Source organism: Diabrotica virgifera, chromosome 6 (assembly GCF_917563875.1).
Source record: "Diabrotica virgifera virgifera chromosome 6, PGI_DIABVI_V3a".
NCBI lineage: Eukaryota > Metazoa > Arthropoda > Insecta > Coleoptera > Chrysomelidae > Diabrotica > Diabrotica virgifera.
In genome coordinates this window covers 10,779,926-10,803,034 of record NC_065448.1, presented here as the reverse complement: position 1 = coordinate 10,803,034, position 23,109 = coordinate 10,779,926, and positions in this window count along the sequence as shown.

The following is a 23,109-nucleotide window of genomic DNA, read 5'->3' as shown; positions in this document are numbered from 1 at the left end:
TTCCACCTTCCTCAAATAAAAAGTCATTTTTTCATTTTTACTTAATTTATTTATGTAACTAACCAACAAAATTTATTAGAACTAAAACTAACAAGTAGGTACAATACAACTGTCAACTGTCAAATATAAGTGAAATTATTATTGTAAACATTGTTAAATCAGAATAACAATTTACTGTTTTTTTACCATTCTGCAAAATACAGAGTATTTTTAAATAAAGGTTCAAATGTATAGATACTTACGTAATAGAAAATAGGTATTGTACAGGGCGTCAATAAGTTATATTTCATGAACGAAATACCATGACGTCACTTTTACTTTTCCTCCCTAGGGAGGAAAAGAACAACTTTGCTCCCTACAATCAGGTCCGGAAAAGTATACTTTCGGTAGAGATAGGTGGAAAAAACATTTTACAATTTGTATTTTATTTCTCATGAGATAATTAATAAAAAATATTGAAATATAAATCAAAACAAATCAATAGCACTATTTGCATTACAAAAAGATGTAGCCGTGCTCTAGAAATGATGAAAGAAAAATGAATAGGAAAAATACCGCATTAAAACGTATTTTATATTCCCATAAAAATAACGAATGTGAGATATGGCCGTATTCTTGCCATGATACAGAGAAAGAGCAGAGTACACAGAATAACAACAAGAAAAATGGCTTTCATTCATCAGAAATATGTTAACAAGCAGAGATTACTTACAGAGAACTGTAAAGCTGAATTTAATATTTCAAAAGAAATTAAAGCCATTATTTTGTGACAAATGGTAGTGAGCATATTGCATGGAATGTTAAACAGGGAAATTTTTGTTCGCATGTAACACAATAAACTTAACGGTTTTCTTGCTGTGTAAAATTGCTGTTTCTTTGTTATACAGGATGTACAGAAACTCTTCCGACAAACTAAGACCGGAGATTTCTCAGATTATTTCATTCATAGGAGATTCTGACCAATAGAAAACTACAGAAATCTGAATTAAATCGATAATTTTTGATAATTTCCCGTCGTCAAGTATATTACGTCAGATGCCCTTCGTTGCTACGAAAAAATATATTCAGTGGCATTAATGACAATTAATGTTTTAATAAAAGTGATGACTTTCATCCGTCAAATTAATATTTATAACAACTGTTTGTTTAATTGTACTAATTTGTACTTACATAAATAAATTACAATAAAATTTTGGTTTTGAACAGTTTTATTCATGAAATAATCGCAACAAATTGCACTCGATCTCTAAAATTAATATAGAATTTTAGAGCTCTTGTGCAATTACTACTGATAATTTTTAGATAATTTAACCCAACTCATCTAGTCCGAAAATGCTTCTTAAAGGAGCCAGAGCTCTTTAAGCCGCGTTTACACGATGACAATTGGCGAGACAATTGTCATTGGACAATTGTCATCACGTGGTTGCGGATTGTCGGAGGCCAGTCCAGTTGAACGAGAAGATGTTTATACGGGGCCAACTATTGCCATGGCAGTATACAGCTAAAACATGGCCGACAGCTCGTCATCTGTTTTGTCCGGTGAGGACTTAAAACTAATGTTAAATCAGCTTTACCGGCCTACACCGTTCACACGGCGCCAATTGTCGCGACAATTGAGATTTCGAGTGGTGGGGGGTTCACTGGGCCCAGCTCATTGTCCTCCCGGAGACAACTGAATTTTGGGCCAATTATGAGGACAGTTGGCAAGGCAATTTGCCTGAAGTGTTTAGACGAAGACAATAATTTCATGCCAGTCAGTTGTCTTCTGACAATTGTGTCGCCAATTGTCATCGTGTAAACGCGGCTTTAAAGATGGAGTCTTGTAATTAGTATTTTTTTAAATAGCTCCAGAACGCTTATTTTTAGAAAAACAAAAACTGGTACGCCTATTTATATTCCAGATATAAATCGCCTCTATCAATTTAGTCCAGAAAGCCACTGCACATCCGCTAGGAAAAATATTCTGATTCGGATTTTTTGCACAATCTTACTCAAAAAGGACTCCTCTTTGAGTAAAACGTTTTGAGTTTTCAAACGTTTTTTTTTGTTTTTTTCTTAAAATTATTTTTTTATCGAACAAAGTTTCTTTAGGTTTTTTGGATCAATCCAAACAGAAAAGGTATTTAGTGACTTTTTCTCTAAAGTTGATAGTTTTTGACATGTAAGCGATTAAAAATTTAAAAAGTTCGAAATCGGCTATTTTTAACCTTTAAAAACTATGTGAAAAACTGAAAATTTCAATGTTGCCAAGGTAGGTTAATATTCTTTAAACATCGATTGATGAAATCCCGAAGAGTTTTTTGCAATACAATATCGAAAACCCCTTTGTTTTTTAATTTCTAACAAGCGGGCGCGACATTATTTTCAACCGTTGCAGGTATGTAATATGCGTAAATACATGCGCGGAAAAATATTTTGATTCAATTTTTTTTACCACTTTGCTTAAAAAGGTATCTTTTTAACAAATTTTCATGTTGCCAAGATCAAAAGGCAGTCAAAAATTTTTTAAATCGTTTTTTTTTGTTTTTTCCTAAAACTAATTTTTTTGCAACGAACAAAACCTTTTTTAGGTTTTTTGTGATACAAATCATTTCTCTAAATGTGATAGTTTTCAAGATATAAGCGATTGAAAATATCGGCCTTTTTTAACCCTCAAAAAATATCTGAAAAACCAAAAATTTCAATGTTACCAAGGTACGTAGATATTCTATGAGCATCGATTAATGAAATTCCGAAGAGCTTTTTGCAATACAATATCGAAAACTCCTTTGTTTTTTAATTGCTAATCAAGTTGGCGCGACACTATTTTCAATCGTTGCATGTAGATGTAATCGGAGAACATTATTTGAAGTTTAAAAAAATTGTTTAAAAATTTTTTTGACCCATTTTTGACTCTGGCAACATGCAAATTTGTTAATAGGGAACCTTTTCAAGCAAGATGGTGAAAAAAAATTGAATCACAATATTTTTCAGTACATATATTTACACATAATATACATATATACATGCAACGGTTGAAAATAGTGTCGCGCCCGCTTGATTGGCAATTAAAAAACAAAGGGGATTTCGATATTTTATTGCAAAAAACTCTTCGGGATTTCATTAATCGATGTTTCAAGAATATCCACCTTCCTTGGCAACATTGAAATTTTCAGTTTTTCACATAATTTATGAGGGTTAAAAATAACCGATTTCGCAATTTTCAAATTTTTAATCGCTAATATGTCAAAAATTATCAACTTTAGAGAAAAGTCACTAAAGAGGATTTTGTTCAATGTAAAAAAAAAATTGAAGAAAAACAGAACGTTTTCGCTCTAAAGAGAGCATCATCAGTGTTATAAGCAAGTTCTACATGCTAAGCCACCAAAAATACATGGGTTAAAACCCTTAAAATGCCGACCAAAAGACTTACATTGGCGTACTATATATTAAACCCTAGCGATGGGTGAAATTTAAACAAGATAATATACCTCAAAGCATCATATGACTATACCACGTGAATGTGGGTGGTTGAGTTGATTTCTCTGTCTTCAAACGTTCTGTTTTTTAATGTAGCCCTTTTTTGGTCTTTTAAATAAATATACCTTTTACACAGAAGATTTTTTTCTTCAATTTTTGTAATTAATGGTATACAGCAAGCTACAGGAAATTTTTCCTTACGGATTTAAAAAAAAAGTAATTTTAGGAAAAAAAAACATTTAAAAATTTTTTGACCCACTTTTGGACCTGGCAACATGCACATTTGTTAAAAGGAGTCCTTTTTGAGTAAGATTGTGCAAAAAATCCGAATCAGAATACTTTTCCTAGCGGATGCGCAGTGGCTTTCTGGATTAATTGCGAATTTCTAGTACCGGTCATAGGAAATTCTTAAGTATTTTTGATGCTGCATTATTAAATTATGAGGAATTCTAGTACCAAAAGGTACTTTTGCTTTAAGTCGTTGGATGCACCGTTTTCTAGAAAAATTGATTAGCAAATTGCATTAGCAAAAAAGATGAAGTAGAAAACACAAACATACGTACAGACAAGCAGGCCATCGAAGTTTGTAAATCTAAGAATCCGTTCCATTCGCCTGTAAATTTCATTAAGAAGGATACTTTAGATACCTTCGATAAATCTGGATCCTTTGACCCCACCAAGAGTTAGATTAACCAATAACTCGAATAGTCGATATCTTCTAGCCAGATTAAGGGAACCGGATATCTTAAAAGCCATTAAACTTCATCTTGCTTATCTACACGACCAACCAGTTTCAGTGTTTTACGATGGATTTACCAATACAAGCGTTAAACTCTTTTTGGCTTCCGAGGGACTTCCCACTAAGACTGAAGATCTACGACGAATTCTGCTGGAATTTAACAGTGCCTATGGGATTGGTCCAGATGAGATGGAAGCTGATCTTGATGCTTACAGATCCTTTCTCACTTCTGAAAGAATTATTCACCTGCAAAAATCAAGGGAATGTCACCGAAATTACTATTCCGCTGCCTCTCCAAAACGAAATTTTTAAACATCACGACGTGTTCTGGGGGACTAGAATCCTCAAATTATTTTAGTGATAACAACTTTAGCATGGTTCTGATTAATATTCGTTCTATAAGATACAAAACTGATGAATTATTTTTGTTCCTAGAGGAATTAGGATTTCCCCCGGTAGTTGCGGTTACAGAGCACTGGCTTGAAGTCAACGAGCCTTTTTTTGTAGAAAAATACACCACAATTGCTAGATATGATCGTCCAAGCTCAGCTTACGGAGGCACCCTAATTCTATCTACGAGCAATGATTTTTCTTCGGTAACAAAATATGACTTTCTGCTAAGTGAAGCCTTCTTCGAGTTTTCGTTAATTTACAATAAGAATCTTAATCTTTATATTATTTGCATTTATAGATCACCTAACTCTTCCGTGGAACTATTTTTTCAGAACCTGCTAAATTTGTTAGATGACCTGCCCCATAAAAGTAGAAAAATTTTATGCGGGGACTTTAACATTGATTATACTGCTGCTAGTGCTACACAAATATCCTTAGTCAACATATTTGAATCGTATGGTCTAACAATGCACGTTGATTCTCCTACAAGGATTACAAAAACTTCATCTACCATAATTGATTATACTGTCTCAGATTTTTCACCCCTTGATGTCCACTCTACAATTATTAATGCTGGACTATCTGATCATGAAGCAGTTTATACGAAGTTTAACATCTTGAGCAAACCCTCCTCGAAAACCCGACGTTTAGGCAGGATTTTTTCCACCCGGAACTTTCGTAATTTCCAAAATTTATGCTTAACCTCTGAGTGGCGCTTTCCTGCTATGGACGCTATACCTGCTATGGAATAATAATTTCAGTGCTTTTTTGGATAAGCTTGTCTGTATCTTCAATAAAGCATTTCCTTTAATTGCAATTAAGCCAAAACATCGCAAACCCTGGACTACTAAAGGTATCCGAATATCTTCCAAGAATATGCGTTCTCTTCTCTGTATCAGGAAATTTACTACCAACGTTTCTATCACTGAATATCCACTCTACAATTATTAATGCTGGACTATCTGATCATGAAGCAGTTTATACGAAGTTTAACATCTTGAGCAAACCCTCCTCGAAAACCCGACGTTTAGGCAGGATTTTTTCCACCCGGAACTTTCGTAATTTCCAAAATTTATGCTTAACCTCTGAGTGGCGCTTTCCTGCTATGGACGCTATTCCTGCTATGGAATAATAATTTCAGTGCTTTTTTGGATAAGCTTGTCTGTATCTTCAATAAAGCATTTCCTTTAATTGCAATTAAGCCAAAACATCGCAAACCCTGGACTACTAAAGGTATCCGAATATCTTCCAAGAATATGCGTTCTCTTCTCTGTATCAGGAAATTTACTACCAACGTTTCTATCACTGAATATATCACCAAGTACAGGGCAACCTATCTTAAACTTATAAAATCAGCTAAAAAAGACTACTACCATAACCGTTTGGGAAGCTCAAAAAGTGTTGCAAAAGAAACTTGGTCCATAATAAACGATCTTCGAAATAAAACCCACACTGCTAAAACAATTTCCCTTCCAGACCCTGAAAATCTAAATGAATACTTTGTTAATGTGAGTAAAAATATTACATCAACTATTTTGCCACAACAAGATCCCATTGCTTATCTCCCTAATTCAAGAAAGGTCTCGAATTCATTCTTTATAAAACCAGTCGATAAATCTGAACTGATCCAAACAATCAATAGTATCAAAAGCAAATCCTCCTGTAGTACTGATGGTCTATCGATAAAATTTTTTTCTAATCTCCCAGAAAATGTGTTAGAAGTCCTCATCTCACTAATTAATGATTCCTTTGAGAAAGGTAAATTTTCAGCGTGCCTGAAGACGGCCATCATTATTCCTCTTCATAAGGGTGGTGAAATATCCAATACCTGCAATTATAGACCTATTGCACTACAACCGGTACTCTCCAAAATTATTGAGAGACTCATAAAAGCCCGACTTATATCCTTTCTAGTTGAAAACAACATTTTATCACAAAATCAGTTCGGCTTTTTAAATAATAAATGCACCACTGATGCCATCTTTTCTGTACTACATGAGGTTTATCAAGCACTGAACAATAATCTTCACACTGCCACCGTTTTTCGTGACTACGCCAAAGCTTTTGATTGTGTAAATCATAACATTTTGATAAGAAAACTAAATTTCTACGGAATTCGAGGTATTTCTTTAGATTGGTTCCAATCTTACTTGGATGATAGGAAACAACTGGTTAGAGCAAATGATACAGACTCTAGTCTCAAAAACATTGTATGTGGGGTACCTCAAGGTTCAGTATTGGGTCCTCTACTTTTCCTTATCTTTATTAATGACATCACTAGTTTAAAAATCGATGGAAAAATCTTTCTTTTTGCTGATGATACCAGTATCACTTGGAGCAACTCAAATATTGCAACTCTTCATGCTACTATAACTTCTGATCTACTTACAATAAAAACCTGGTCTGACTCTAATTTACTCTCGTTTAACGTAGATAAAACAGTAGCATTGTCTTATAAAGGAGTCCTTCAACCCTTACCTCTTAATAACAGCCAGATCAGTACCGTTGATTCTGTGAAATTTCTTGGTATTTGTTTAGACAGCAACCTTAAATGGTCCCACCATATCGATTTGTTAAGGAAGAAATTATCCTCAGCTTGCTATGCTATAAGATCTGTTTCGAATGAACTCAATTTAGCATCTTCCAAAATAACATATTTTTCTTTGTTCGAGTCACATCTTCGTTATGGTCTTCCTTTTTGGGGTTCTGGTACAGCTGCCCAATTCGATGTTATTTTCAAATTACAAAAAAGAGCAATTAGATATCTGTTTTGCCTCAGAAGAACAACACATTGCAGAAGTTACTTCAAAGATCACAGAATTTTAACCCTTCCATCTTTGTATATTTTAGAAACTGTTTGCTTAATTCGTAAACATCTACATGGCTTTCCACCAAGACCTAATCATGACTACTTCACGAGAAATTCTACGTTTGACGTCTATATGCCGACCCCGTCCTCTGAGTTAGTAAAGAAATCTATATTATATTCCGCAAAAAAACTTTACAACCATCTCCCTCTACAACTTAAATCTGCAGCTTCTTTCCCCAAATTCCGTAAACTGACAAAAGCCTACCTATCTGAAAGACCATATTATTCAGTAGAAGATTTTCTTAATCAATAACTAAGAAATTACAGTACCCTTTGCACAAGTAGTATTTTTATTATCATTTTTTTTGTCTATATTTGGGTGTCATATGCAGCAGCTTAACTTTTAAACTTATTAATTACTAGGTAGACTATGCATTTGCAATTTACTTAAATTTTGCAATTGATTACTTCTGTTTAACTTCATTATTATTGTTATTATTGTAAATATATTGACGATTTATGTAATTTTAGTAAATTGGATTGTTATTGTTTTGTTGTCTTGACTTTTTATAAGCTTTGTCGATAAAATTGTACAATTTTTCATGACAATAAAGCATATTTCTATTCTATTCTAAATTTTTCGTTTTTTGAATTTGGTGATAGTGTGTCACCCTGTCTGACATATTTGAATTTTTATTTGGTTACTGTTTTCGTGTAATTTTATTACGTTTGTCGCACTTCTATAATATCTAAATGACGTGCAATTGACAAAGAAAATATCGTATACCTTCATTTTCTATTCTATTACATTAAGAAACTACTTATGATAAATACTTACATTTCGTCGTTGAAAGGCTTCCATAAATACGATTAAGGAATTACCACTTAGCATTCAAGTGTCTCCTTGTTTTATAAAGTCGACAACAAAAGATTATAAGAAAATGTTCGCTGTGTTCTTAATAAAATGTAGTTTACAAGATCGACAGAAAAAAGGTAGCAAATTCGAACACAGGAGGTTGATGCTAGTATTATAATATAACCAGTATGGTCCTATAGACCAGGGCGGATCTGTAAAAATATTAGTACATTTGGACGTTGAGAGGTGACTTAAATTTTTTTGCAGAAATTGCTTGAAAATTAATCAAATAATAATATTTGAGTTATCCTCCCTGTCAAAAAGGTCCGGAACATTGTTTAAATAATTAAAATGTCAAAAAATGAAGGAAAAATTCGATTTTTTTCTTCGTTATTTGATTATAACTTTAAAAGTATTCATTTCCGAGAAAAGTTGTACTAACATAAAAGTTGCGTAATTAAATTGGCTACAATATAGAATTAGTTAAAGATTTAAATAATAGTCACCCTGGTTGCCAAATAGCAATAAATGCGAAAAAACCATACAAAAACAAGTATTAGCATTTTACGTTTTTCAACCATTTATGCTAAACTTAGGACCTTCATATTTCACCCATAAAAACTTTATGATACAGTAAAACAATACTGTAAATTTCATTAAGATCGGTTCAAAATATTTTGCAAAATAAATTTTGCAATCCAGCTTTCGCAAAAAAAATTCATTTTTTAAAAATGTTACAGGACTGAAAATACAGCAGATAGCAAATTGAAATTTTTTTTGCGTATAGAAGTGTACTGTACCTTTTATTTTCAATTATTGCAAAATTAAAATCAATCAACACCCACGGCGTCAAGAATTTTTTTAAATAAACATTAATTATTGGTGCTACGCGCAGGACAGGGGATAGTTTGCTCTGATTGAGCATTCCAATGACCTTTGATAATGATTGATACATTTTAATTTTTATTACATTTCGATATAAATAAATAAATTTGTTTATTGCAAAATAAAAACACATACTCTATCCTTTGAAATAACAGTTTTTTAGCAAAAACTTTCTTTATTCATATATTTTAACTTAGAGAATAAAAGTTTATTATTTTTAAACATATGCAATTGTTTAAACAATATTTCACAACAATAATAAAATTAGTTTGATTTTTGTGGAATTAAAATATTAAAATACAACAAAATATAGAGTAAGAAAATAATACATTAGATAAAGATTGGAAGAAATTTTGATGGAAATCAACTTGTGTGAATAGAACACCGCTGTCCTGCGCGTAGCACCAAAAATTAATGTTTATTTAAAAAATTTCCTGACGCCGTGGTAATTAATCGATTTTAATTTTGCAAATTGCAAATAAAAGGTACAGGACACTTCTATAAGCAAAAAAAACTAAACTTGCTATCTGCTTTATTTTCAGTCCTGCAACATTTTAAAGAAATGAATTTTTTTTGCCAAAGCTGGATTGCAAAATTTATTTTGCAAAATCTATTAAACCGATCTTAATGAAATTTACAGTGTTGTTTAACTATATTATAAAGTTTTTCTGGGTAAAATATGAAGGTCCTAAGTTTAGCATAAATGGTTGAAAAATGTAAAATGCCAATACTTGTTTTTGTATGGTTTTTTTCGCAATTATTGGTATTTTGCAACAAGGGTGACTATTTTTTAAATCTTTAACCAATTTTATATTGTAGAAAATTTAATTACACAACTTTTATGTCAATACAACTTTTCTCAGAAATGAATAGTTTTAAAGTTATAATCAAAAAACCAATAAAAAAATCGAATTTTTCCTTCATATTTTGACATTTTGATTATTTAAACAATGTTCCGGACCATTTTGAGTGGGAGGATAACTCAAATATTATTAGTAGTAAACTTTGTATCTGGGGCTTTTCGTTGTTTTCCTCGTAATACGAGAGATGTCGCTGATTTGCGTCTCAAAAGGTGGGTTCATTGCATCGCGATGTTTTGCCTTAAAAGAGGCAGAATGTTTATATTCCCTTCAGAGTTGTGACTGCATAATCTTCACTGATGATGCATAAGGATGCTGAAATAGTTGCTATATGGAGATGGTAGTCCAACTCTGAATCGAATATAAACAAAACCTGCCTTGAACCCTTTTTAATCTTTTTCATTTTACTCAGTTTTTGAGTATTTAGAAACTGTCTTTCGGTCCTTTTCCTAGACGAAGAGAAGGTAAATGCGTGGCCTAAGTGTCCTCTATTTGCTTTCTCCTATTTTCGTCGTCTCTACGTGATTATATATTGTAAAATCCGGAGATATGGGATGCAGCCAGAAAGCAGTTTATTAACGAAAAGTCTTAGATTTAAAATATTGTTTATTACATTTTTATTTCAATTATTCTAATTGTTTAAAAAGTAGTAAACTTTGTATCTGGGGCTTTTCGTTGTTTTCCTCGTAATACGAGAGATGTCGCTGATTTGCGTCTCAAAAGGTGGGTTCATTGCATCGCGATGTTTTGCCTTAAAAGAGGCAGAATGTTTATATTCCCTTCAGAGTTCTGACTGCATAATCTTCACTGATGATGCATAAGGATGCTGAAGTAGTTGCTATATGGAGATGGTAGTCCAACTCTGAATTGAATATAAACAAAACCTGCCTTGAACCCTTTTTAATCAAATATTATTATTTGATTTATTTTCAAGCAATTTCTGCAAAAAAATTTGAGTCACCTCTCAACGTCCATCTCAAAACAGATGCGCCCTGGACTACTATAGAATACAGATTTTGGGCTCTATTAGTGAGACTAACAACTATGATTGGCTTCAAAAAGTCCAAAACCGAATACTCAAGAACATAGTCAATGCTCCTTGGTAGATGCGCACCAAATACCAATATCGCGAACCCCGTATAGTAAAAACACTCAAAAAAATTTAGTTCGTAATATTGATTAACAGTGATTATTGAATAGTATTTCGTTGTAACAACAATTTAATTTTTTGGTTCAACGAACTTTTAGACATTGACGAATTTATTTGGTTATCGTCACAATGATTGAATAATAATTGTGAAAATAACTAGAGTACATTATTCAATTACACTCAATTTATTCAGCCAACAACTTAGTTTCGTATATTTAATAAATAATGTTAATTCTGGCAGCAACTCACTTTCTTGATTTCGTAGATGACAAGCAATTACCTTGGTTTATCGTGACAATGTACAGATTTCATTAAAACAATGTACAAATGTTGTTAATATAGAGTAATATATGATTATTGTATAGATGTAAAATGACTGTTGTGACAACGAATGCATTAATCAATCTACTACTTCGTTTAATAACCACAATCAATGCGTTAATGGTGACAACAAACGTAGTTGTTGAGACAATAAATGTTTTGCTTGACCATTTGAAATGTAACGGCTTTTTCTTATCGTGATACCCCTAGCTTCTCTGTGTTACCATTGTTTAAAAAATAATTCTTTGTTGAACCATGCTGTTACCTCTGCCGAAGTGCCGAATAATAATTTCATTTCGTTTCCAAGTATAGTCCGTAGAAGAAGGAAGTTTTCGTGTGTCTATTATCGTGAAATTTCGGTCGAATTCTTTTTAAATGTATTAATTTTTTTCGAATCCTAAGAAAACTAATTAGCATTTTTGAAAATTTAAACACATAATAAAATATTACAGTATTATCGAGAAGTCCCTGAGAACTTCTATAATGATTATTTTAATAAGTCACAGGGGTGAAAAAGAGAAAATTTAGTATGATTTTTAATTTTAAATATACCATTCAAAAGAAACTTTTTGTTTATTCTAAGGGACTTTCAGCTCTCGGTAATGTAATATTTTATTCTGCGTTTAAATTTTTCAAAAATACTCATTAGTTTTCTCAGGATTCCAAAAAAAATGAATGCGTTTAAAAAGAATTCGATCGAAATTTTGCACCTGCACTCTCAAAAAGGATTAAAGTGTTATACATTTTTGGAATCACTACTTCAAACGCTTTTAAATGAGCTGTCACATGATGTACTTTCCCATTAAAAAAAATCAAAGTTATGCCTGTCACCTGAAGAAGGATCGTGTAATGTTCGAGACATTGATATTATAATATACTTTGATTATTTTAAAAATCGACCTGTCCGAGCATTTTGCTTATGTGCTAAAAATAAATAAGTTAATAAGGGTGGGGGGGAGTGTAGCACTTATTCCAGCGCACTGTATAAGTGAAATCATATGAGAAATCACACAGTGTAAAGTCCATTAGGTTCAGGACAAAAAAAGGGGATTTAAAAAATTATTATTAATCAATATCATACATTGGGCTAATGCATTCAGTAAGTATTAATATAAAATACGTTCGTAGTAGGAATGAACGAAACTGATTATAAAAAATTATAATATAATTGCTTGTAAGAATAACCGTATTTATTGTGGTAATGAACGGATTAATTGTAAGAATAAACGGAAATAATTGTAGAAATAAACGAAGTACGTTAGGAGAAATAACACTGTTATTTACACAACGAATAGCCTTCGTCAGTCAATTAACGACGTTGTTGTTTCAATGAATAGTGTTCGTTGACTCAGTGAACAGAGTTCGTAATATCAATAAAGTGATATTATGGTATACATAATAAATGTTCATACATTCAATAAACGTAATACATTGGCTCAACTAACGAAAATAATGAATTGATGAACATCGCTTTGTTGTCCAATAAAACCAAGAATTGGACAAATTTTAAGTATTGCGTTGGTTGTCTGAATTATAATTTTTTTGATATTACGTACCTTTTTCGTTGAGTGAATTGAAGAACAAATAAAGAAGATTGCCAAGAGTCACGAAAACCAACTCCATAACCACACGAAGAGTTAGAACTATTCGATAATAATCATAGGTACAAATCCACCAAACCTTTCGAACTGGTGTGATAGTTATAAATTTATAAATGTCAGTTCGGGCAGTGAACGTAGCCACAAAAATGAAGTGTGCAACAATTATTAGATTCTAAGGTGAACCATTGGGAATACCTAGGAGAGTACAGAAGCAGATTAAGTTGAATATAAAATGCTGGATAATAATTAATCATAGGATTAGGTCCATTGTTCCTCTAATTAAAAGAAAAAACTCAAAACGCCATAAGTTTCTCCTTTTTTTGTCGATATTTTCATATTAAAAATTTTACACACTATTTATGGTAGGGGAGCAAAGTATGCTAAATGTGCAGTCACTCGAGCGTTATGGGGACCTATTGGGTTGTGAAGAGTAGGTCCTAAAACCAAAAAAAGTTAAGTAAAATTTTCCATTTTAGTGGGCGCTTGCCATTTTTTAATTTAATTTTCCATTTCCAATAATCGTTTTTTCCGATTATAACGCCATCTATCCATAATTCGAAAAAATGTTTCGAATAAAAGTTACTTATTTTTACGTAATGAATCCAAATCTGCAATAAAAAATGGGGGCTTCTATTTAAGATTTTAAAGTAACCCCCCACCCCATCTCCTTGGGGAGTCGTGTTTGGTGCCATTCGATAGATTTTTTTAAAAGTATCGAATAAGTGTATTTTACTGTTTTTCGATCTGATGTTCATTTCGCAAAATATCGCGGGATTCGTATTTAAAATATTAAATTTACCCCCCACCCCTCTCCGTGGGAAGTCGTGTTTGGTATCATTCGATAGATTTTTAAAATATATTGAATACATATTTGTTAGTTTTTCGATCTGTCATTTATTTCGCGACATATTCGCTTATTTCTTGTGAAACTTTGGGACTCACCCATTTCCTTACCCCCTGCTCAAATCGTCAGATTTTTGAAATATACACTCTTTTGCATGTACTTAACTTACCTTATCTTAATATGACAATTTCGAGTATTTTTAAGGATAGATTTTTTTTTTTCGGGCCCCCCTTAACGAACTCCCCTGTGTTAAGAGCCAATATATGGTAGAGGTTCATCTGCAGGGTACCAGGTTTCTCCCATATGCTAATCTGACGCGCTCGAGTAACTGCAAAAATCCCCGCTTGGGCTCCCCTACCATTATGTTTTGTTGTAAATGATTCCTTGTAGTCCACTTTTCGAATTTCGGATTCTCAGTTGATTATAAACAAAAAATATTCTTTTTATTTGTGTATATTGATTAACTTGGCGATTATTGGTCGATTGAAAAAGGCGATAAAGTTTTTATGCAACGCCTATTACAGTGGCTAATTATTAATGAGCAACAGGTATAAAATAATAAGCGAATAAAATATCTTTTACCGACCGCGACGATAAAATATAGCTATGATGTTCTAATATAGTCGTATTTAGTTGTATATATGTCATATCAGCAATTAATAATTATTAATACACAGACATTTATAATGCATAGTAAAGAATTTGTGTGACTATCTTCGATAATCGTCTTGTGCGATTTCTTACCAATATTAAATTTACTTTTGTACTAATAACTGTAGATTGGAAACAAATTAGGTATATACAGGGTGTGTGCTAAAGAATTGGCCATAGCTAAACCATACATTCCTGAGGTTAAAATAGGTAGATTTAAGCTAACTTACCTTAGTACGTAAGTTGATAATAACCGAAGTACAGACTGTCAAAATTAAACTTTTATTCTATTTATTCTTGAGTATTTCCTAACATGCATGGGATATTCACGAAATTTAATAAGCAGGGGTTTTTTGGGACAATAAATCTAAAATTCGCCACCAAAAATGATTTATTGCCCAGAGGGCGCCACATAAGCCTTTCAGCGCTCATTTATAGGTTAAATCTTTTTTATTACCCACTCTACATAATTTTTGAAACAAAACTTTTATTCTATTAATATTTGTACTTAAAAAAGGTATACTACATTCATCTCGCTAAACTTAACCGTTTTCGAGATAAGTCGCATTTTAAGTCTGCGAGATAACAAAATTTCTTGCCTAATATCATTGTAGCTTCACCCGAAAAATAATTTAAAACCATAAAAATTTCCAAAAATATATCGCAAATTTCTTCAAATGGAATTTGCGATGCAAAAACATAAAAATGAGAGCTCGCACAATTATTATGGTTTTCAGTTTATTTTTCGGGTGTAACTAAAATGATATTATGCTAAAAATTATGTTGTATCACAGATTTAAAATGCGTTTATCTCGAAAACAGTTGAGTTTAGCGAGATGAATATAGTATACCTTTTTTTATGTAAAAATATTAAGAGTATAAAAGTTTTGATTCAAAAAGTATGTAGAGTGAGGGATAAAAAAAATTGAACGTATTAAATTAGCGCTGAAAGACGTATGTGGCGCCCTTTGAGTAATACATCATTGTTGCTAGCGAATTTGGATTTCTTATCCCAAAAAACACCCTCTTACCAAATTTCGTGTTGTTATCTTGTGCCTGTCAGGAAATATTCAAGAATAAACAAAATAAAAGTTTAACTTTGTCACCCTGTATTTCGGTCATGAAAAGCAGGCAGATGACATGAAAAACCTAGATATACCAATAAAACTTATAAAATTTACGAAAACGACAGTGGAAGGATCGACTGCAGCAATAATTACAGATAACTGTATCACCAAAAATATAGAAATAGCAAGTGGAGTACGACAAGGTGACTCTTTATCAACGTCATTATTTAATGTCGCAATAGAAGGAACAATAACAGCTACATAAATAAAAGGTACAATTATAACATCTACGTCGCGACTTGTGGCGTAGGCTGACGAAATAGCATTAATTAGCAGAAACCTGAACAGTTTAAGGGAATAATTTACGAAGTTATGCAAGGAAGCATCCAAAAGGAGTTTAGAAATAAATCAAAACAAAACAAAATACCTAATATGCTCAAGAAAAAATCCAGTTAATGTGACAAATTTAAATATTAGTGAATATGAGTTTGAAAAGGTAGAACACTTTAAATATGTATCTTGGAGTCTCAGTTAATGGAACTAATGATAGAAGCATCGTAATCAGTGAAAGAATCCAGACAGGAAACAGAGCCTACTGGAAATACAATAACTTCCTCAAAGATTACTCGGAATACTAAACTGAAAATTTACAAAGCAGCAATTAGACCTTTAATCACATATGGTGATGAAGTAATGTGTCTGACGCAGAAAGAGGAAGAAAGATTGAGGATCCTAGAAAGGAAAATAATTCGGAGGATAGCAGGCCCACTAAACTTAGGTAATAATGAATTTAGAAAACTCATGAACCACGAAGTAAGAGGACTTCTGAAAGGAGACGACATCGTCAGATTTATCAAGGCACAGAGACTCAGATGGATGGGATATATAGAAAGGAGAAATCCAGAAGCCGTCATCAAGAAAATTTCCAAATGGAGACCTGTATCAGGCAGACCACAGGAAGACCCAAAACTAGATGGAAGAACCAGGTAGTCGAGGACCTTAAGAAGATGGGAGTCAGAGAATGGGTAACCATAAGCAAAACAGGAACGAACGGAGAAAAATTGTAGAGGATGCCAAGTCACACAACCAATTGTAAAATCAAAATGTTAATGCGGATTGATTCACTACGACAAACGCATCGGAAGAGTACAAAGAGGGCGGTAATCACTCCGCTATTAGTGTAGATGCCATGGCCATGATGATGAAATAAAATAAAAGTTTAACTTTGACACGCTGTATTTCGGTTATTATCAACTTTCGTACTAAGGTAAGTTAGCTTAAATCGACCTATTTTAAGCAGAGGAATCTAAGGTTAACCTATGGCCCATTCTTTACCAAAAACCCTGTATCCTAAGGATTTACACAGTTTTCACTGCATTACTTCACTCAACCGTTCTCTTCTGTTTTGTTTGTTTTGGCAGTTCCTTTTCTGTAGATTTTTTTTCTCCATTGCTTCATCCACTTCATCTCTGAAGGATCTTCGGGTTCTGCCTCTCTTCCTTTTTCCTATCGGGCTCCTCTGTTTATTCAACGATTTTGGTATGCTCTTCTGACGTGTCCGTATCAGGTTAATCTCGTCTGTTCTATGTAGTCTATTATATCTGAGTTCATTCCTATTCTTTTCTTAATCTCTATGTTATTTATTCTAACTCTTCTTGTTACTCTGCAGCTTCTCCTTAAAAAATGAATCTCTGTTGCGCTTGTTTTGTTTTTTGGTTTTCTTATTTAGGTATTATCGAATTTTCACACCCGATAAGTCAGAATACTTGTTATTACGGTGTTATTTTCTTTTTATTTTTAAACTGATGTTCTTACCTTACAGTACCTGATTCAATTTTCGTCTGCAGTCTCCTGTTCGTCATACTCTATTTTTTATGTCTATTTCAGTGGCTCCTTTGTTTGATATTACGAAACCAAAATACTTGTACTTGTCTGTTTCTTTGATTTGTTTACCTTCATCAATTTCCAGCTGTTTTTTCCCTCTCTATTTTCCGTTGTTAGGTATTCAGTTTTCTTTAGGTTTATTAAGGTATATAGGTATTTGTTTCTTATTGGTATGCCCAATCCTTCGCACTTTCGGTGGCTTCAGGAATATTTTAAGTTTAGGAGATGTGGAGCAGTCCACTTGCCGTCTTAAATGGATTGCATATTCCATTGCCCGCTTTTACTGCTTTTATTAATATTCGTGGAACTTCAATGTCTTTCATTGCTTCTCACAGCTTGGTTCTAGGAATCGAGTCATAGGCCTTCTTAAGATTTATAACAGCCAGATGAACGGATCTTTTCTTGGCTTTTCTTTTTTCTAATAGTTGTTCAGTCGTGTAAATGTGATCTAAGCATGGTTTTCCCGCTGTGAACCCTGCATGGTCTTCTCCGATTTTCTCCTTTATATCCATTTCTAATTTTTTCTTTATGGTCTTTCCATACAGTCTGCCCGTAGATGATATAATGCTGATGCCTCGATAGTTTTCGCAGTTTTTTCTATTTTCTTTCTTATATATTGATGTCATAATATATGCTTCTGTCCATTCTGCTGACAAGTCTTCTCGATTCAGTGCTCTTTAAAAAATTTTGTATAGTATCTAGTTCAGAGAAATAAGATTTTTTTCGTGACACATCCCCCGCCAGGCCGAAACCAAATTTTTTGAGTAATATGAACATCTATAATAATAACCTATATGTTTCCTACAGCCGATTTTGATGATATACATAGTTATAAATAAATAAAAATCAAAAAACGATGAATTTTCGCTTTTTTCGTCTATTACTAAAAAGTGAAGCAAATTACATAAAAAACTTCAATATGGCGTTCGCTGAATATAGTCTAGGCGCCAAATAGAGGTCACCGTGTCATTTTCAATTTTGATAGACAAACTCAACGGTTTCTTATGGATTTTTGGCTGCTGATTACGAATTTCGAGGGGGGATTTCGATCCGAGTGGTCAAAACATTGTTATAAACAATTTAATTGTTTATAAATTGTTTATAATGCTCTGGCTCATAAACTAAAAGAAATAGAAAAAAATATTTCAAATAAAATTTGTTCCTTAATAAAAAATGAAGAAATAACATTTTACTAAACTTAAATCTGATAATCAGAACTCAAGATATTGTCAAATTAGTGCACAATGCCAATTGCAAATTGCAAAATAAGTATTTTTTGAAGCTTTATCGATCGTAACTCGGCTTCTACGCATACAAATGAGCCTTATAAGGTGTCCTTTTAAAGCTTAATTAAGAGGCTTCCAAACAAAGTTTGTTAAATTATTTGATCTTCATTTGTTTTAAAGTTATACCCGTTTGAAGTTATAATTTTCTCAAAAAAATTGTACATTAATTTGTTTATAAAGGTTTCAAGCAAACTTGAGCTATAAACATTTATACTTTAATTAACAATAATGATAAAACAACTCAAAAGGAATAATTTGAGCTTCCGAAAATGTTCGTAAGTTTATTTTTGGCTAAGATGTCGATATTTTAATGGCGCGCTATGAGGCGCAAGATTGGCTTACAGTCAAGTAAGTATGTATTCTTCGACGCTTTATCGATCGTAACTCGGCTTCTACGCAAGCAAATGAGCCAATATGTGATATCCATATAAAAATGGAACGAGTTCTTTTGCAGCATCATCATTGCATATAAAACGAGCATTTATGATGTGGCGGCATACACACAATTGACGGGCCTTGATGATGCTGTAAAAGAACTAGATCCACTTTATATGGATATAATATAGACAATTAGACTCTGAAGCCTCAAAAAGTTTTAGTTTTACTGCCTACAAGAACAGACTTGTACCACCATGTAACTGTTAAAATAAGAAAAAGAACTTATGCAGATATAAAAAAACTGATATTCCCTGTATATCTATATGCAGATTTGCAGATGCATGAAAAAAAAATGTTTGTAAAAATAGTATTAATAAATAATATCAACTTACTTTTTAGTTATACTTCTGAAATATTAGTTTTTAATGTTTTTTTCTCATTTAGTGCAAAAAATAGAAGACAAAGTAAATAGAATGAAAGGTGACACGAGGTACATTATGATGATTTAATTATAAGAATTATATGATAAAATTTTATTAGGATCTTCAAAAATGAAAAATGAAGATAACGTATGTATACATAGAAATTATAATTTGCATCGAGAAGTTAGCGCGTGAACCTTTACGCGGTGAGCCGATCTTGCGCCTCATAGCGCGCGCCATTAAAATATCGACATCTTGGCCAAAAATAAACTTATGAACATTTTCGTAACGTCAAATTGTTCGTTTTGAGTTTTTCTATCATTATTGTTCATTAAAGTATAAACGTTTATAGCTCAAATTTGCTTGAAACCCTTATAAACAAATGAATGTACAATATTTTTAAGAAAATTGTAACTTCAAACGAGTATAACTTTAAAACAAATGAAGATCAAGTAATTTAGCAAACTTTGTTTGGAAGCCTGTTAATTAAGCTTTAAAACTTTAAAACGACACCTTATAAGACTCATTTGCATGCGGAGAAGCTGAGTTAGATCGATAAAGCTTCGAAAAATACTTATTTTGCAATTTGCAATTTGCATTATGCACTAATTTTACAATATCTTGAGTTCTAATTGTTAGATTTACGTTTAGTAAACGGTGTTTTCTTGGTTTTTTATTAAGGAACAAATTTTATTTAAAACATTTTTTTTCAACTCTTTTAGTTTATGAGCCAGAGCCTTATAAACAATTTATAAACAATTAAATTGTTTATAACAATTTTTTGACCACTCGGATCGAAATCCCCCCTCGAAATTCGTAATCAGCAGCCAAAAATCCATAAGAAACCGTTGAGTTTGTCCATCAGAATTGAATATGACACGGTGACCCCTCTGGCGCCTAGACTAATATGTATATCCTTATTTGTTGCTTAGAAAATTGCAAAATAAATCATAAATTTTGAGATTTCATAAATGTTCATAACTTGTGCAAAAATTAACTTAGAACCTTCTAATTATACGGAATGTTGAGACTTCTGGTGCTTAAATTATACCCTAAATTTCAAAGCAATTAGTCAAATAGTTTAAAAGTTATTTAATTTGTTTAGCCCAAATTAATTTATTTTTGCAACACTATAAGTCAGAAAATAATGAAGTTATAGTAATACTTTGGATAGTTTATGAAAGAAGAAGATTTACACTATTAACTTAATTAAAAAAAATGACAAAAAGTAATTTTAAACGATTTGTCGATTTTTTGCTTATTTATAAACAATTAGAATAACTTTTTAACCGTTACCCGTAGAAAACTTATTTTTTCATATTTAGAAATACTTAATTTAATACACATTTAGAAAGAAAAACAATTGTTCTAGGACAATTAGGGACAAAGTTAGCCCCCCTTTTTTTAATTCACATGTTTTTGCAAAATAATTTTGCAATATTTAGAAATATTTTTGGTCATTTTTTTTTAAATTAAATGAATAGTTTAAATCTTCTACTTTCATAAACTATCCAAAGTATTACTGTAACTTCATTATTTTCTGACTCATAGTGTTGCAAAAAAAATTAATTTGGGATAAACAAATTAAATAACTTTTAAACGATTTGACCAATTGCTTTGAAATTTAGGTTATGATTTAAGCATCAGAAGTCTCAGCATTCCGTGTCATAAGAAGGTTCTAAGTTAATTTTTACATAAGTTATGAATATTTATAAATACTCAAAATTCATGATTTATTTTGCAATTTTCTAAGCAACCAACAAGGATAGACATATTTAGCGAACGCTATATTGAAGTTTTTTATACGATTTATGACTTTCTTACTCTCAAATTTTTTTAAAATGTTTAACTTTTTGGCAATAGACGAAAAACCCGAAAATTTACCGTTTTTTGATCTTTGGTTTCGGCCTGGAGGGGGTTGTGTCACCAACAGGATATTTTTTTTTCTTATTTCTCTGAACTAATCATGCCAAATAGCTTTTCCGATCCGTTTTTTATCAATTACGTAAAACAAACAAATTAGGTAACTTGCATATAAAAACAATATTACTACGTTCTTTAATATTCAAAAATATACCTAGTTTATCATTTTTTACTGTGTAACTCACAAAATAGTTTTGTTGATTGTAATGCACTCGATGCTATTTCTTATTTTCTTTCGAACAATTTTTCTTGGTGTTTTCTTGAACCAACTTCGAGGTATATCTAATAATTGGTCCAGACAACTTTATTAAATGTTTTCATGATTGATATCCAGAGGGAAATAAATACTGGATATTTTCTGGTTGCTCCAGACAGGCGAACTAATCAAGATTTATTAGGTCCCGAGATGACAAATAATAAACGATGAATATTGTTCTAAGCTACATTTCGCAAGTCGTTTTAAAGTATAGAGAGTATTGTTATTTTTATCTTGACGTGTCCCAGTTTATGAGGATCGAAGTAAACGAAGTAAAGGTAAAAATAAAGAAAATGAGCCCCTTTCAGAATTCATTTGACCTGTAGAGACCCTTTAAAAGCAATTAAAACAAGTTTAATTATTATAGGTTATTCGAATCTTCTTGCTAGATCCACTATTTTGAATCTTTTCATCAGTGAAGTTGGTTAGTCCAGGGCGCATCGTTTTGAGATGGACGTTGAGAGGTGACTCATATTTTTTTGCAGAAATTGCTTGGAATTAACTCATGTAATAATAATTGAGTTATCCTCCCATTTAAAAAGGTCCGGAACATTGTTTAAATAATCAAAATGTCAAAAAATGAAGGAAAAATTCGATTTCTTTCTTCGTTTTTTGATTATAACTTTAGCATTCACTTCCAAGAAAAGTTGCACTGACATAAAAGTTGCGCAATTAAATTTCCTACAATATAGGGTTGGTTACAAATTTACAAATTTTAAAAATTGTCACCCTTGATGCAAAATAGCAATAATTGCGAAAAAACCATAAAAAAACAAGTATTCGCATTTTACTTTTTTCAACCATTTAATGCTACACTTAGGAAATTTTATTACGTATAGAAGAACACTGTACCTTTCTTTTGAAATTTGCAAAATTAAAATAGGTTAACTACCACGGCGTCAGGAATTTTTTAAATAAACATTAATTTTTGGTGTTACGCGCAGGACAGCGGTGTTCGATTCACACAAGTTGATTTCCACCAAAATTTCTTCCAAGCTTTATCTAAAATATAATTTTCTTATTCTACATTTTGTTGTATTTTAATATTTTAATTCCACAAAAATCAAACTAATTTGATTGTTGTTTTGAAATATTGTTTTAACAATTGCATATGTTTAAAAATAATAAACTTTTATTCTCTAAGTTAAAATATGAACAAAGAAAGTTTTTCAGAGCAAACGCATCCGCTGTCCTGCGCGTAGCACCAAGAATTAATGTTTACTAAAAAAAATTTCTGACGCCGTGGTAGTTAACCGATTTCAATTTTGCAAATTGAAAATAAAAGGTACATTATTCTTCTATATGTAAAAAAAATTTAACTTGCT